We start from the raw sequence: 15,431 nt of genomic DNA, 5'->3' as shown, positions 1-15,431 counted from the left end.
TCTCTCTCTCTCTCTCTGTGTGTAATATAAAAGCAGACAAGGGCTCTTTGAGGGATGGAGACCAATGAGAAGAAACAGGAAGGACTGGGAGGATAACAGCAAGCAAATATGAAAGCACAATTATTGATGTGCATACAAATATGGACTTATACTGAAATCCATCATTTTGATGTAACTAAAAACATGAATAAAATAACTTACAGAAGAAATTATGTTTAGCTTTTCTCCTTATGGTGTCTGCGCTACTTAGTTTTTAAAAACCATTTAATTTTATTTTATATGCATTGGTGTAAAGGTGTCATATCCCTTGCAACCAGAGTTACAGGCAGTTGTGAGATGCCATGTGGGTGCTGGGAATTGAACCTGTGTCCTTTGGAAGGGCTCTTAATCATTGAACCATCTTTCCAGCCTTACGTGCTATTTAATTTTTAACAACTTCACACAAGTTATGTCACGTAGGAAGAGTGGCCCCCCTTTTTTTTCTCCTCCAGCCAGCCGGAAGAGTGGCCCTTAACTGAAGAATTACTTCAATCAGATTGGCCTGTGCATCGTATCTGTGGAACATTTTGTTGATTGCTAATTGGAGGATCCAGCCCACCGTGGGTGTTACTATACCTAAGCAGGTGAACCTGTGCTGTGTAAGTTTTGGCTGAACAATGAGCCAGGCTGTAAGCAGATTTTCTCCATGTTTCTGCCCCTGTTTGAGTTCCTGCCCTTGCAACAGATGGATTGTTACCAGGGAGAGTAAGGTAAAACAAGGTTCCCCCCCACCCCCCGCCTGCTTTTGGTCACAGTGTTTATCACAGCAACAGAAAGCAAACTAGGACATAGCTTTGTGTGTGTTGTGTGAACTCGCGTGCACGAGTTCATTCAACAAAAAGAACAAAACGGAAATCTAACCTAAATCTAAAGTGACAGGTTTTTCCATCTATTTAATGTAGGCTATAGAGAAAATATGGGACTCTAACTACATAATTATTCGGCAAGAAGATTTATGTGGGGCATTGACTAATAGTCTTTCTATTTGATCTTCAAAGGATCTGATTTTTTTCCCCCTTTGGCTTTTAGTCCACGTATTTAATAACTAGATATCGATAAATCATTTGGTCACTGGAAACTTACTTAAATAGACTGGACTTAGTAACTAAACCTTTGATGTGATGGTATGAGAATCAGTCGCGTGTCTAAAGATACTGTGTGAAAATGGCGACAGCATCTGTACATCTCATGTGAAAAAAGGATCCTGGGTTAGGTTGTGAGCCACATCGTGAGAGCCTAGCCTTTGCATGTTCCTAGCAAGGTGAGCCACAGGCAGATCCCACCATTGGCTGCTGCTGTGCATGCTGCTGCTGCTGGCAGTTGCCATGGGTTACATGATGGTGATGCCGCCATTGGCATCCTGTGTACATGCCGACAAGACACTGTGCAACGGTGCCACTCTGGCCATGTTGGGCCTTTGAATGTTCGTTGGTTACTCCATTTTGTGTCAATGTGTAAACAGTATTCCCTGCCGGGGTCCAGGGAATATTCACTCAGCTCTAGCTTCCATAGTGAAGAACAGGCGTTGCTCTCCGCTTACCTAGAGATTTCCCCTAAGTTGAATGAGGTCTACATATTGAGAAGCCAGTATCCATAGGCTAACATTTGAACAATGCTTTGCAGCTGGAAGTGTCGAGTCTTCCTATATTATAGAGAATATTTCCTTCTTGGAGACCGGAAAACTAAAGCTCCCAACGTTGATGGGCTAACCCACGGGCTGGTGAATGATGAGACTAACCTATTTGGGTACCTATCATGTGTAAAGCCTGGATACATTCACGTACAATTTCTCAGTCCAGCAGTTGTTTAGTTAAACCTCACAGTATAAAGGTCTCCATTACTCCTCATATTAGTCAATAGAGGGATTTATCCAGGTTTTCTAGGCAAAAGCCTATTCTCACCCTACATCCCCACTGACTCTGCCTTCCCTCTTGCTCCTGATTCATCATTCATCACAGCTGTTACTGTGTTACGTTTGCATCTCAAAGGTACTCGTTGGATAAATTGAAGTTTGAAAGCCTTCCCGCACATTTGGACTCCATTCCAAAGCATAGCTCTACTCTCTGCTTTTCAAAGATATTCTCCAGAGATGTGAACACTTGCAGGCTGCCCTGGGCTTCATCACCTTGGTTTTGTTTTTGTTTTTGTTTTTGTTTTTNTTTTTTATCGGATTCTTGTGAGTTTATACCATATTTTACCTTCTTCCTTTGGCTGTCTCCTTACTGTATTTGTTGTGGATGGGCCTGGCTGTTCTTGTGAACCAATCACCTAATGAATAAAGAAGCCAATCACTGGGTGAGTAGGTGGGACTTCCGGGTTGGAGGGAGGAAGACAGGAAGCAGGAGAGAGTTAGGTGTTTTTGAAATGGGGACAGCAGAGGGGTAAGATGTAGCTGCTAGAGTTTCCCAGTATCATGGTGTGGTGGATCCTCAAGGATTCGCCACTGGCAGAATCAGATTTTAATAAGGCTACAAGATTAAGTTTTAGTTGTTGCGCCCAGAGATTGAGTTACCTTTGTTTCTGAACTAAGTTTGTGTTAGGTTTTCCTTCACAGCAGCAGCTCATCTGGGTTCAAGAGAGAAAGGTATAGCAGCAAAGCGTGGGTTTGCCAGATGTGTTATGGCCATTCTCTCACCACCTCTACCAAGAAGTCCTGGACCTCCAGGCAAAGGAGCGGCCATAGGAAAGGCTAGAGACCCAAGCTCTACGGAGTTGACCTTGGTTTTAAAACTAAACTTTCAGGTGCCAAACCTGGAGCCTGTCTAAGCTGCTGGTTCAACACATCTCTATAGGAAGAGGTAAGCGCGCTTTACAAGAGTCAGCTTCCCATCTGCACTGTGTGCCGTGTGCTGTATGTTTAAACAACAATGTCGAGAACGTCTGCTCAACGTGTAGTTGAGATCACCATTTACAGCCAGGCGAGGAGTCACAGCAATGCGCTAACATTATATAGGATGCGGCAACCAATGGGGAAAGGTTATCTGAGCAAGATGTGAAAATGCCTGACTCTCCTCAGAGCCGTCATGTTCCTTTCTCAGTTGCTCAGCAAGTCGGCCTGGCAGGAACTAGACCTTCAGTTGCTGTTGTTAGAACTGAAGCCAAGGGTGTGGGATGAAACATAGAATATGGAAAAGATTTGGGGGCAGGGGACTCTGCATTATGTCTTTAGGTAAAGATATGCATTTGATATAAACAGGAAAATCTCGCAATTTTTTTTTTTAAAAACAACTTTCTAACAGCACGATAACTTGAGATTTAGACTTTGCAAATATAGGGCAATATCACACACATTCACTCCATGGAAATAAAATTATACGTGAATAATATTTTTTTTCACAGACTCGCTCTCTCAACTCTGAAACTTCCTTTTCACAGCATCACTAAACATGCAAATGGGAATTGTTTATGATTAGTATGAGGAAGGGTGCTAACTATAAAACCCTAAACTTGGATCTTGATTTATATAACGTAGGAGACGCTGAAGCTTTGTCCTATAAGTTAGGACATATCACAGATGTGGTGTGACTATCTCAGGAAGTGTCCTAAACACCAACTCTTTTTAACTATTCTAAAAATATTTCTATAGATCTAATATCTATATTTTACCACTTGGCCATAACCTGAAGGCTGTGTGTATCACTAGGTGTTTAGTTAGGAAGTGAAGTCCTTCTCGGGCATGTAAATACTGAGAATGGAACATCAGGAATTGAGTTCTAGACACATGGATGGAATCAGATGTCCAGGGAAAGTACAGGAATGTCTATATACATCATCATATATACATCTGTGCGTATACTACCATTGCTCATTGGGTGTGACTGATTCTCAACCTGGATGTTGAACGGTCGACCCTTCCACAGGGGTCGCCTAAGACCATCGGAAAAATGCAGATATTTATGATTTGTAACAGTAGAAAAATTATGGTTATGGAATAGAAATGAAGATCCTTATATGGCATGGTCATCCCAGCATGAGACGCTGTATTAAAGGGTTGCATCACTAGGGAGGTTGAGGACCGCCATGTTAGCCATTTTAAGCTCCATAAGTGTAGACTGGGGGTCTCCTTTGTTCCTTTTGTCCCCAGCACCTGACAATGAATCCTCAGCTTACAGAGGGGATGGATGAGTAGTGGTTTGCTTTGGCTTTGATTCATTGTTTTTGTTTGTTTGTTTGTTTGTTTTCCTGTTGCTTAAGACACAGAGAAATGTGTTTCCTGGCGCCATGTCTATACATGCATTAGTGTGTTCTGTGCTTCCTTGCTTCTACCCTTCCATTTCCCATTTTGCTCATCCTTGTCCCACAGGTAGTCCCCGTTCTGCCTGTTTTCATGACTTGTATGTTCTATGCCCGCTCGTTAGTCCCTTACCCTGCCTAGACCTCTTGTCCCCTCCCATAATCCTCAGTTCTCACAGTGCGCATGCCCGTTCATTCAGTCTGCATGGGACAGAAAATGTTCACTCATTCCCGAGCATACCTTATTAATAATCCCCAGTTCCCTGCAAATGTCACAATTTTATTTTTATTTCTAGTCAAGCAAAGGTCCATTGTACACATGTACCGTGTTTCCTTTATCCGTCTGCTGATGGACATCGAAGCTGCTTCTATGAACTCTGCAGCTTAAGTAAGTGTGGATGGACAAGTATCTCTGCAGTGTATTGGTTTAAAGTCCCGTGGGTCTATTATACCCAGACCTTGTTATACCCAGGAGTGGTAGCAGATGGACTTTTAGTTTTAAGGAATTGTCATATATATGTCCACAATGACTCCACCAGTTTACAGTCCCATAATCATTTGGAGTTCTTCTGAGAACTCTCTCTTCAATTCATTATCCCATTTATCAGAGTATTTGACTTTTTTGTTCTGGTATTCAATTTGTGCTGGTCTTTAAAATATATATTTTAGATATTAATCTCCTATCTGCTATATGACTAGTTGTCTAAGAACTTTCCACCCATTGTTTAGGCTGATTTCTCACTTGGAGGGTATTAGGACATATCACAGATGTGGTGTGACTATCTCAGGAAGTGTCCTAAACACCAACTCTTTTTAACTGTTCTAAAAATATTTCTATAGATCTAATATCTATATTTTACCACTTGGCCATAACCTGAAGGCTGTATGTATCACTAGGTGTTTAGTTAGGAAGTGATTATATATAATATAATATATTATATTATATATACATATATAATATATACATATATAGTATATATATAATGTGATTTATTGAATTTGAATTCTATTATTGATAAAAAGTCCAAGCAGTTTTTGTTTTAATTTTAAAAACTTCCTTCAGAAACAATGCATACTTGAAAAAGAAGTACTTAAAATACTTTAGATATTAACAATCCTTACAGGGCTTTCAAGTACTCTGGATAGAGAAAGATAAAATTTTTTGTTGTGCCGATTTGAGATTCCTTAATCAGGCATAAAGCAATGTCTAGGGTGCATTTTGTTGTGTTAGTGTAAGACAACATTATTGAAAACTATTTTTAAAATTATTTTATACTTCAGCTTCTATAAATCAAATTGATTGTTGTAGTCAGCATGGCCACACTGTTGTAACTTTCTTTTCCTTTTATTGGAAGTAGATTTTTTTCCCCCTAACACAATATATCCTGATTATGGTTCCCCCTCTGTCTCCTCCTTCCAGTTCCTCCCCGCCTCCCTATCCCATACCTTTCTCTGTCTCCCATTAGAAAAAAAAAAGGCTTCCTAAGGGATGATAATAGAACATTGTGTGAGTGTGTGCGCGTATGTGCGTGTGTGTGTGTGTATGTATGTATGTACGTATGTATGTATATATATATATGATAAAACAAAAACTATCATATTGGAGTTGGACAAGGCAAACAGAAGGAAAAGAGCCCAAGAGAAGACAAGAGAATCAGAGACCCACAGGTTTTATTCAGGAATCCCATAAAAACATTAAATTGGAAACCATAATATACATGCAAAGGGTCTGCTGCAGACCCATGCAGACCCGTGCAGACCCGTGCAGACCCGTGCAGACCCGTGCAGACCTGTGCATGCTGCTTCAGTCTCTGTGCGTTCACATGAGCTTTGATCATGTTGACTTACACAGCCTTGTCTTCCCAGGGTCCTCCATCCCCTCTGCTTCTTACACTCTTCCTGCCTCCTCTTCTGAGGGGTTCCCTGAGCCCTGAGGGGAGGGAGTTGATGGAGACATCCCATTTAGGGCTGAATGTTCCCAGGTCTCTCACTCCTGTAACATCTGGCTGTGTGGTTCTGTATTTGTTCCCATCTGTTGCTGGAGGGAGCTTCTCTGATGGTGGCTAAGCCAATTCCATGCTGTTTTTTATTACTAAAGCTTTATGGTACAGCTTGAAATGGGGGGATAGTGAATCTTCCAGCAGTTTATTATTATTATTATTATTATTATTATTATTGTTATTATTTAGGATGGTTTATTGATTTCAGCCCTGAGTTTGATTGTTGCTTGCCCATCTGCTCCTTTTAAGTGCACTTTCTTCTTCTTTTTTTTCTAGAGCTTTCAGATGCTCGGTTCAGTTGCTAGTGTGGGATTTCTCTGCAGTCTTGTTGTTTTCCGTGTAGGCACTTAGTGTATGAACTCACCCTGAGGACTCTCTCCTTGTCTCCCGTGAGTGTGGGTGTACTGGGCATTTGCTTTCCTGTCATTACACAAGATCTTTACTTTCTTTCTTAATGTCTGCCTTCACCCACTTTTCATCAGTAGAGAGTTGTTCCGTTTCCATGAGTTAGAAAGCTTTCTGTTGCTTCTATTGTTGACATCCAGCTTCCATTGGTGGTGGTCTGATGGATGGCAGGGAATCTTCAATAGATCTCGTATCTGTTGAGACTTGCCTTGTATCCGAGTATGTAGTTAGTTTTGGAGAACGTTCCATGAGGTGCTGAGGAGGTATTTGGGCGAAATGTTCTGAAAATATGTTAGATTACCTGATTTATAATGTCTGCTAGCTTTAGCACTGCTATGCTTAGTTTTTTGTCTGGATGACCTGTTTATTTGCAAGGGTCAGGTATGAAAGTCTTCCCGTGTGTAAGAGTCAGTCTGTGATTTAAGCTATAGTAGTGTGTCTTTCAAAACTTTGGTGCCCTTGTGTTTGGGGTATACATGTTAAGAATTAAAATGTCTTCTTGGTGGATTTTTCCTTTGTTGAGTATGTACTTCTTGCGTTCATCCGACTTGCCAGCAAGAACGATGCTGCAACAGAATCCTTCCGCACACGTTTATTGGGAGAGCTTGATTGCAGAGGCGAAGAGACCCCAAACCCAGAACTGGTGCTGCTTATATAGGCCTAGGAGAGGCGTGTCTCACACCTGGATTGGTTGTGCATTCTACCTCATTTGCATGTTCCTCATCTGATTGGTTATTCTCTCTCAGTACCTCACAAAACCTCATTAACATACCTCATTTGCATGTCTCACATCTGATTGGTTAACCTCACAGTACCTCATTAACATACCTCATTTGCATGTCTCACATCTGATTGGTTAACTCTCTTAGTACTTTGCAGAGCCTCATTATCATGCCCGGGCCAGGCAGTGTTTTGGCAAAAAAACTTTACTGCATAAGTACGCATTGGTTGTTTGCCCAAACTTATGTGTGGTGGCCAGCAGTAGCCTGTGCCACCCTGCAATGGCACATGTGGCTTCCCACATGTACTGTCTTTCCTTATCTCTCCTTATTAGTTTTGGTTTGAAGTTTATTTGTTAGATGTTAAAATGGAATATCTTTTTCTAACGTTTTACCTTAAGTTATATCTGGTCTTCTCTTTTGTTGGATTTATGCTTTGTTCCTTGGCTTCTGTTCCATTTCTGGTTTTTGAGAGATGGTGGTGGCTCTGTGTGGCCTGGTGGGAAATTATTCAGGGGCTCTAACACATGTGGCTGCCGGGGGTTCCAGGTACATTATGTTTCTGCTATCTGACCACTTAGGAGTCGGGATGGGTGGAGGGGTTGCAGGGTTCACAGGAGAGAGAAAAGGATATTCCATTAGGATTTGCTTGTTCCTCTGTGAATGGGGGCAGGCAGGAAGGAGAGGCCATAGCAGGGGTCTGCTACAGAACGCGGGGGTGGGGGGTGAGACTGGAGCATTGGTGAAGATCTGCAGTTAGCCTACTTGCTTTCCCTGGTCAAAGTGACCTGTGGGCTCCTAGAGAGTGCCTGCTGGAGTTAGGAGCTGAAATAAAGCAGTAGAGCATGGACAGAGGATAGAAGAGAATCTGTGGGGTCAACTAGAGAGGGGCCGCGGGGGAAGGGAGGCCCAGGTTATTTTTCTGCAGAGTCGAACATGAGGCTGGGGGATTGGAGTTGGGGAAGTTAGCCTACCTGCTTCCCTGGTCAGAGTGGCCTGTAGAACTTTATAAAATTCATATAATCCCATTTTCCCATGCTTGGGAGTATTCCTTGTGTTATTGGAGTTTTTACAGAATGTTCTTATGTAAGCTTATCTCTTAAAATGTTTTCTTCTAAAAGCTTCAAAGCTTCATGTCCCATATTAAGGACTTGGGCCTATTTTGAACTGGTTTTTGTGCATGGTGAGAGATATGGATCTAGTTTCATTATTTTACCTATGGATATTCAGCTTTCTCCAGGACTGTTTGTTGAAGATGATGTCTTTCCTCTGACATTTGTCTGAATGTTAATGAAAGATTAGGTGTCTGTAGTTTTCTGGATTTATCTATGGTTCTTCTAATCTACTTTGTCTACTTCCTGACTCTAGTTTTCTGTTGGCTCAATGCTAGCTCGTTAATATGGCTTAATAGTTTTCCCTTAAGAAATCCTGAGTGCATAACCAAGAGTAGGTTGTTCTCGGGGCCAGGTAGGTAGTGGTAGGTAGTATCTATACTATATCTAGGCTTTGAACTTGGTGAATCCCTGCTGAGGGTCTCCATTGTGTAGGACCTTTGTTCCTGAGAGGCAGTTGCTATCACTAGTTAGCTGCTACTTCTCTTGCATGCATTTCCTGTTTTGGAAGTCTTTCTGAAACCACCTGGGGTCTGCAACTCCTGCCACAGAGGATTTTCTAACAGGGGCTGCAGAAACTGCATGTTTCAACTCCTTTCCTCAGACCCACCCCAAGCCATCAAACGGGCCTTCATCCTCTTTAAAATGTGTCAGACAGCCACCTCCAGCCATATTCAGCATCTTACTCCTCGTGGCTTATGTGAACACCTTTGCTTCAGACTGCAGGACTGATCCTCAGAGAGTTAACACTACATGGCTCTTAAAATTACAAACTAGGAATTTTCATGACCATGTCCTCTGTTTTGAGTTAAAATTTATTTTGAAAATCAATGCTAAAAAATGATTTTCTTTAGATCATTGCTGTGTGGAGTATAGTCCACTTTTAGCTGTCATATCCAGCTTATCCTGGAGGGATTCATGACAATACAGAATCTTGGGTCCTGCCCTATATCTGCTGAATCAGCATCTATACTTAATGGATAGCTTTTGCAATCCTTGTGTGTATCGGAATTTGAAAAGCAGCCATTCTGGATGGTTTACACTTGACACCTCAACGAAGAGACTGTGACACACTTATGGGAAATTTAAAAAGCATCAAGAAATTATATATATATATATATATATATATATATATATATATTTATTTCAGCCCCAAAGCCAACATCTTACTTGATGATGAAAGTCATTCCTAAGACAGGCGTAAGACAAGGGTGGCCAGGATCATTCCTACTGCCGAAAACCAGCTACCAAATGTCATCCAATCTCACTAGGGAAGGAGCATGGATCAGAAGCAGCAGCGTGGGGAGGTGCCTCTGTGGCACAATGCTTTTGTATAAGCAGGGACCTGAGTTCAGATTCTCTGCACCCACATAAGTCAGACATGGTGGGGTGAATCTGTAACCCCAGCACCAGGGCATGGGAAAGGGGCAAGTGGACATCAGGGCTTTCTGGCCAGTCAGCCTAATCAGCCCATCTACACACCTATAGAACATACAAAGCAAAGGGGAAAAGTCACCTGTATCTATAGGTCACATGATAATGAACCTAAGTAAAGTTTTCCAATCTCCGAAAACACTGCTTAAACACTTAAGTTATTAAAGTAGCAAAGTTTAAAATTAGTGTAAAGGAGAAGCTGCTGAGAGGGTTCAGAGGGTAAAAAAAATATATATATGTGTCACAAAGCTCTGATGACATGTGTCCAATCTCTGGAACCCACGGTGAAAGGAAAGAACTTGTTTCCAAAAGTTGTCCTCTGAGCTCCACATGTGCCCTACATATGTGTGTGCCCACACTCAAACACACACACACACACACACACACACACACACACACCACACCACGTACCACCAAATAAATAAAGTTGCAATGCTTATAAAATTAGCATATGGAAAGCAATAAATTTCATATGTAAAAGAATAACCAAGAAACTACAAATGTTTATTTTTAATTTGACACAGAATACCTAAGTACACATCTAATAAGAACTGATCAAAATCTGTGGGTACAAAGCATGTAAAAATAGTAATAGAGACAGAAAGACAGACTGAATTTGAATAAGAAAATTCGTTATCATAAAAATAAACACATTGGTTTTCTTGCTTGACATTCGACAAATTGATTATATATTTCACTTTGAACAACTAAATATAAATAGCTTAGAAAACCTTAAAAAGAAAAAATAATGAGTACAAACTCAGTCTTAAGCCAGATGTTAAAGCATTTTTTTTCAAACCATTTTTCAGCGTTTAAAACCTTCTGTGAGCAGCCTCTCTGGTGTTTGTGGAGATGCATCTCGAAATAATGGATGCATACATCACCGGCTTAGCCATGAGGCTGTAGCTCTTGGCCATCAGGATGCAAGGCAATACTGTTGATAGGTCCAAAGTGGCTCTTGATGCTTTCAAACTCTCCTTCAAATGCCAACTGGGAGAACCTGGCCTCAAACTTGTCAATCCTGGTAGAGGCTGTGGTTTTATCTCTGGCTTCCTGACACCTTTCCAGTACCACATGGTCACAGTTGAGAGAGAGTAGTGGAGTTGATGGGACATTGTGTTTGGAAAGTCTCCTGATAGTCAAGACTCATGGAGTCAAATTGCTTGGCTGTGCTGCCCTTGGATGTGGTGACACACATGGTCATGTCTCTAGACAACTGGATGACAGTGACCTGCCATGGTGCTCTTTAACATTAACCAAGACCTCTCCAGACTTGGCACTGTGTTGGCTGAGCTCTTTCTATTCTCATGGCCTGCAATGATGTGTGTCCCCAGGGGTCCCCAAACAGCACGGTGATCTTGGAATCTTGCTGGGCATCTTCAGGTAGGGCTCATTGCTGTTGATTTGGCTCAGATCCCATAGATCAAAGAAGCTCACAACACCTTGGTAGCCCATCTTTGTGTCTGTGAAGAACGTGATAATATTCCCCTGAAAGTCAATGCCACAGGCTTGGACAGCTGAGTTGGTCTTGAGTGGAACCAGCTGCTTCCCTGTTTCACAATCCCAGAGACAACAGCTGTTGTCAACTGAGCCAGGAGGGACATGAGTAGTGTTCCAGTCAACATCCGCACTCCACACAGCTCCACGGAGGTGCCTAGTCTCTTGCCATTCGCAGAGTACCACACACGGACCATAGGGTCTGTGGTCAGGGTGAAGAGGAGGTCTCCCTGGCAGTTGTGCTTGGTTTGCATGATGGACCAACCCACTCCTGGGCCTGCAGCAGTATGGGATCCATCCTGGTGGTGACGCAGAGCCAGATGTTAAAGCATTTACAAAGTCTCTATAATTAGAAGCCAATTGTATTGGCAAGTGAATAAGCTGACAACCAGTGGAGCCAAATAGAAAAATCCAGAAATAACCCTAAGTTATTTGCACATGGGTCTTTAGACTCCAAGGAAGGCTGCTTCTGAAAAATCTGTGGAGAAATACAGAAATGAAAATATACTTTTTCATAAATGATACTGGGGAAAATGAACCTCCACATGGAAAAGATAGAAATGACATCATCCTGTAAGAAATGACATCATCCTGCATACCACACACTAGTCTGCTATGCTAGTCCAAACGCTGGAGGAAATCATGGAGCGCTTCCTTTCATGAAAGCTCGTGAAATTTCCCCAAACTTGGGGGAAACTTGATTATTTTAGCTATATTTTAAAAGTTCTGTGTGGAAAGTAAGCCACGAAGCAAGTAACCTAAAATCTAAGCAAGTCACCAGTGGAGCCTGGGGAGATAACTGTAACTCCTCCTATCAACCAAAGGTTAAAGTCTCTATCAGCTAATGAATGTCTATAAATTGAGAAGGCAAATAGCATCTTGTAAAACTGAGCGGGAAATCCACACATGGCTCACCAGAAAAAGAAATGCAAATGGACCTCCAGATGTGATAAGATGCTCTAATCAGCTCCTCGGAAGAGAGGGGTGGGGGAACTGAAACTACATTAAAATACCATCTCTGCCCTATCAGCCTGGCAGAACTCCAAGGGCTTAGCAATGGGACTGGCAAGGCTAGAGGGAAATTGGCATTCTCATGTATTGTTGATGAGGTAAAAGCCCAGAGGAGGGGACACGTCCATTATCAGAGTTCCACAAGCGTTTACATTTTGACCCATTAATTCCATGGTAAGACATCTTTCTTATAGAGTAGCGGGTGGGAAATACAGAACTGCACATAAACAAGACAATTCAATTTGTGTGTTACAGCAGACTGGTAAACATCCCACAGCCCAACGCCGAGGTCCTACTTAAAACAAACTCTTGCTTAGCCACACAATGCAGGAAAGTTCAAGGGCAGAAAACATCTGTAATATGACATTTATTACCTGGGAACAGGGATATGTGTTTTATTTGTTTATATTATAAGCAATTGATGGCAAAAAGCCCAGACTACTGAAAATGGCTACGTGAGGTACGGTGTAGAGGGTAGGGTACCAGGGATGCAGGGATGGAGAAGGTGGCCTATGATTCTTTAGATGCGTTTCATTATAGTTCTGGACTTAGTGGAATTTTGGAAAGATGCAGTAAACACTTTCACCTGATACTAAAGTAGTGTTGGGTAAGTATGAAGAAAACAAGAAGCGAAGAGTCTTTTAAGAAATGAAAATAAGAAGCAAACAAACAAAAAACACTCCATATTTCCAATTTGTGGAATTGTGCCTCAGTCACGCAGAGGAACACCTCATGTAACTTGAAGGCACATGCAAATTTAGATACTCACAGTACAATATACCTTACGGACCAAAAAGCCCCTGAAAATCATATTATTTTTAGTAGGCATGTTGATAATATTTAGATGGGTATTGCTATTTTAGAGCCATGGTAATAGATGAATGGAGTGAGTAATTTTTTTTTTTTTTTTTTTGAAACAGGGTTTCTCTGTATAGCCCTGGCTGTCCTGGCACTCACTTTGTAGACCAAGCTGGCCTCGAACTCAGAAATCCGCCTGCCTCTGCCTCCCGAGTGCTGGGATTAAAGGCGTGCGCCACCACTGCCCAGCCTGGAGTGAGTAATTCTGTGCTGTCATTTAGCACCAAGATTTTTTTTTTTTCAGGATAAAGAGTTACATATAGAAAGTTATTACAGTTAAATTAAAATCTTAGAGTCTGGAAATATATGAACTCATGATACTTTTGTTCCTAAGAATAAAACAATAGCAAAAAACCCAGCAAAATTCACTTTCTAACTTTGGGCATTCAAAGGAGTTAGATGCTATCACGTCATAGCAGCAGTTAACATCTTCAGTTAGTTCTCAGCCTCTAAATACCATCTCCTAAGATCCCATGGGGAATGAAGAAGACAGCTAAAACAGCAGGTGCTTCTGAAAACGGCTTAGAAGCCAAGTTGAGGGGTCTCCCTCTGGCCACGATGAGACTCTTTGAGCATCCCAAAGGGTAATGACTATAATGGATTAAAAAAATCAAATGCAGGCCAGAGAAGATGGCTCATGGGGGGAAATCACTTGCTGTGCTGTTGTGAGGATTGGAGTGGAAGCTCTCAGAATCCATGCACAAGCCAGGCACTAATGCTCACACTCCTGTAATCCCAGCACGGGGCATGGAAGGCAGAGACGGAAAGATCTGTAGATGCTGTCGGGACAGCTATTCTAGTGTACACAGTGGAAACACAGGAGACCCTGCTTGAAATAAGGTAGAAGGTGAAAACTAGCTAGTGAGGTTAGCTTTTATTCTCCCCATGATACATACAAAGAATACATGTATAACACGTGTGTCTCTCATGTACATACATATCACACACATATAAGATTTTAAAGATTTATTTATTTTCTATTTCATGTGTATGTGTTTCTCCCTCTGTGCATCTGCACTACCTGTGTGTCTGGTACCCGTGAAGGTCAGAAGAGGGTGAAGGATGCTCTGGAGTTACAGATGGTTATAAACCACAAGGCGGGTGCTGCGAATTGAACCCAGGTCCTCTGCAAGAGTGGCTAGTGCTTTTAACCACTGAGCTGTTACTCCACAGACACAAGATTCTAAAAATATAAAATATATTAAAACCTCATTCTCATAGAGAAACAAAAATATGAATTGGCAACCCTTGGAAACTGTTAGATACCATTTCAGTGTTTTGAAAGCTAATGAGAAGATGAACAAAGCCTATTTCCCCAAGTTCATGAGCAAACTTGCCACAGTGCATCTGGTGGAAGGGTTAATCTGTACAGAAGAATTTTTAGCTGAGGGCGCTGAGAATACTAGAATTAGAAACCAACCAACCAACCAACCAAATTTGCAGCCATAGGGAGTTATGGGTCTCTAGTAGCTGCTGGAGTCACTGGGTGAAGAATGGATGGAGAACCAAGATGGCTCAGGCAGCCACACCCAGTCATCTTAACCAGAAGGGGTGGCAACCAGATGTTAGTGCTTTCTCAAGTGACATGATAGCACATGCCCAGAATCACTTCCACATTCTTCCCCCACCCCTCAGAAGCATCCAAACGAAACCAGTCCTCACTTGGGGTGTTATTGCAAAGCTTTAACCCTGGAGCTGGGAGGCAGAGGCAGGCAGAGCTCCTGGAGTTACAGACCAGTCAGGGCTACCGGGTGACACCCTGTCTCACAAACCAAACACCATCACACTCACACACACACACACACACACACACACACACACACACACCAGAACCTTTACATCTATAGCTGCCAGAACACATACACACACAAATAGAACACTCTGAAAGACACAACCAGAAGGCAATTGGCCAACCCAAATGAGGTGAATTTACCAGCGACTTCGTTTCTTTAACAATTAAAGGCGGGAGAAAAAAAAATGTAGGTAATGGGAATTATCAATTAGTAGACTTAAGAGACCAATTAGGGAAGCACAATGTGTGGGGTTGGTTTGCATCCCTACTCTAGCAAACCAATTATAAAGACATTTATGATGCAAGCAGATTTTCATCATTAACACATACA

At 41.9% G+C, this 15,431-nt stretch overlaps 1 long non-coding RNA gene and 1 pseudogene across 1 annotated transcript in view; both read right to left on the bottom strand.

Moving 5' to 3' along the window:
• Positions 1-15,431, bottom strand: part of LOC115029390 — a 78,859-nt gene that overhangs the window by 41,245 nt on the left and 22,183 nt on the right. The gene's annotated exons all lie outside the window — the stretch shown is intronic.
• LOC110311054 lies at positions 10,580-11,907 on the bottom strand (annotated as a pseudogene).

The sequence above is a fragment of the Mus caroli genome, chromosome 15 (assembly GCF_900094665.2).
Source record: "Mus caroli chromosome 15, CAROLI_EIJ_v1.1, whole genome shotgun sequence".
Classification (NCBI taxonomy): Eukaryota; Metazoa; Chordata; class Mammalia; order Rodentia; family Muridae; genus Mus; species Mus caroli.
The sequence above is the reverse complement of the archived record's forward strand: the minus strand, read 5'-3'. Positions and strand labels throughout refer to the sequence as shown.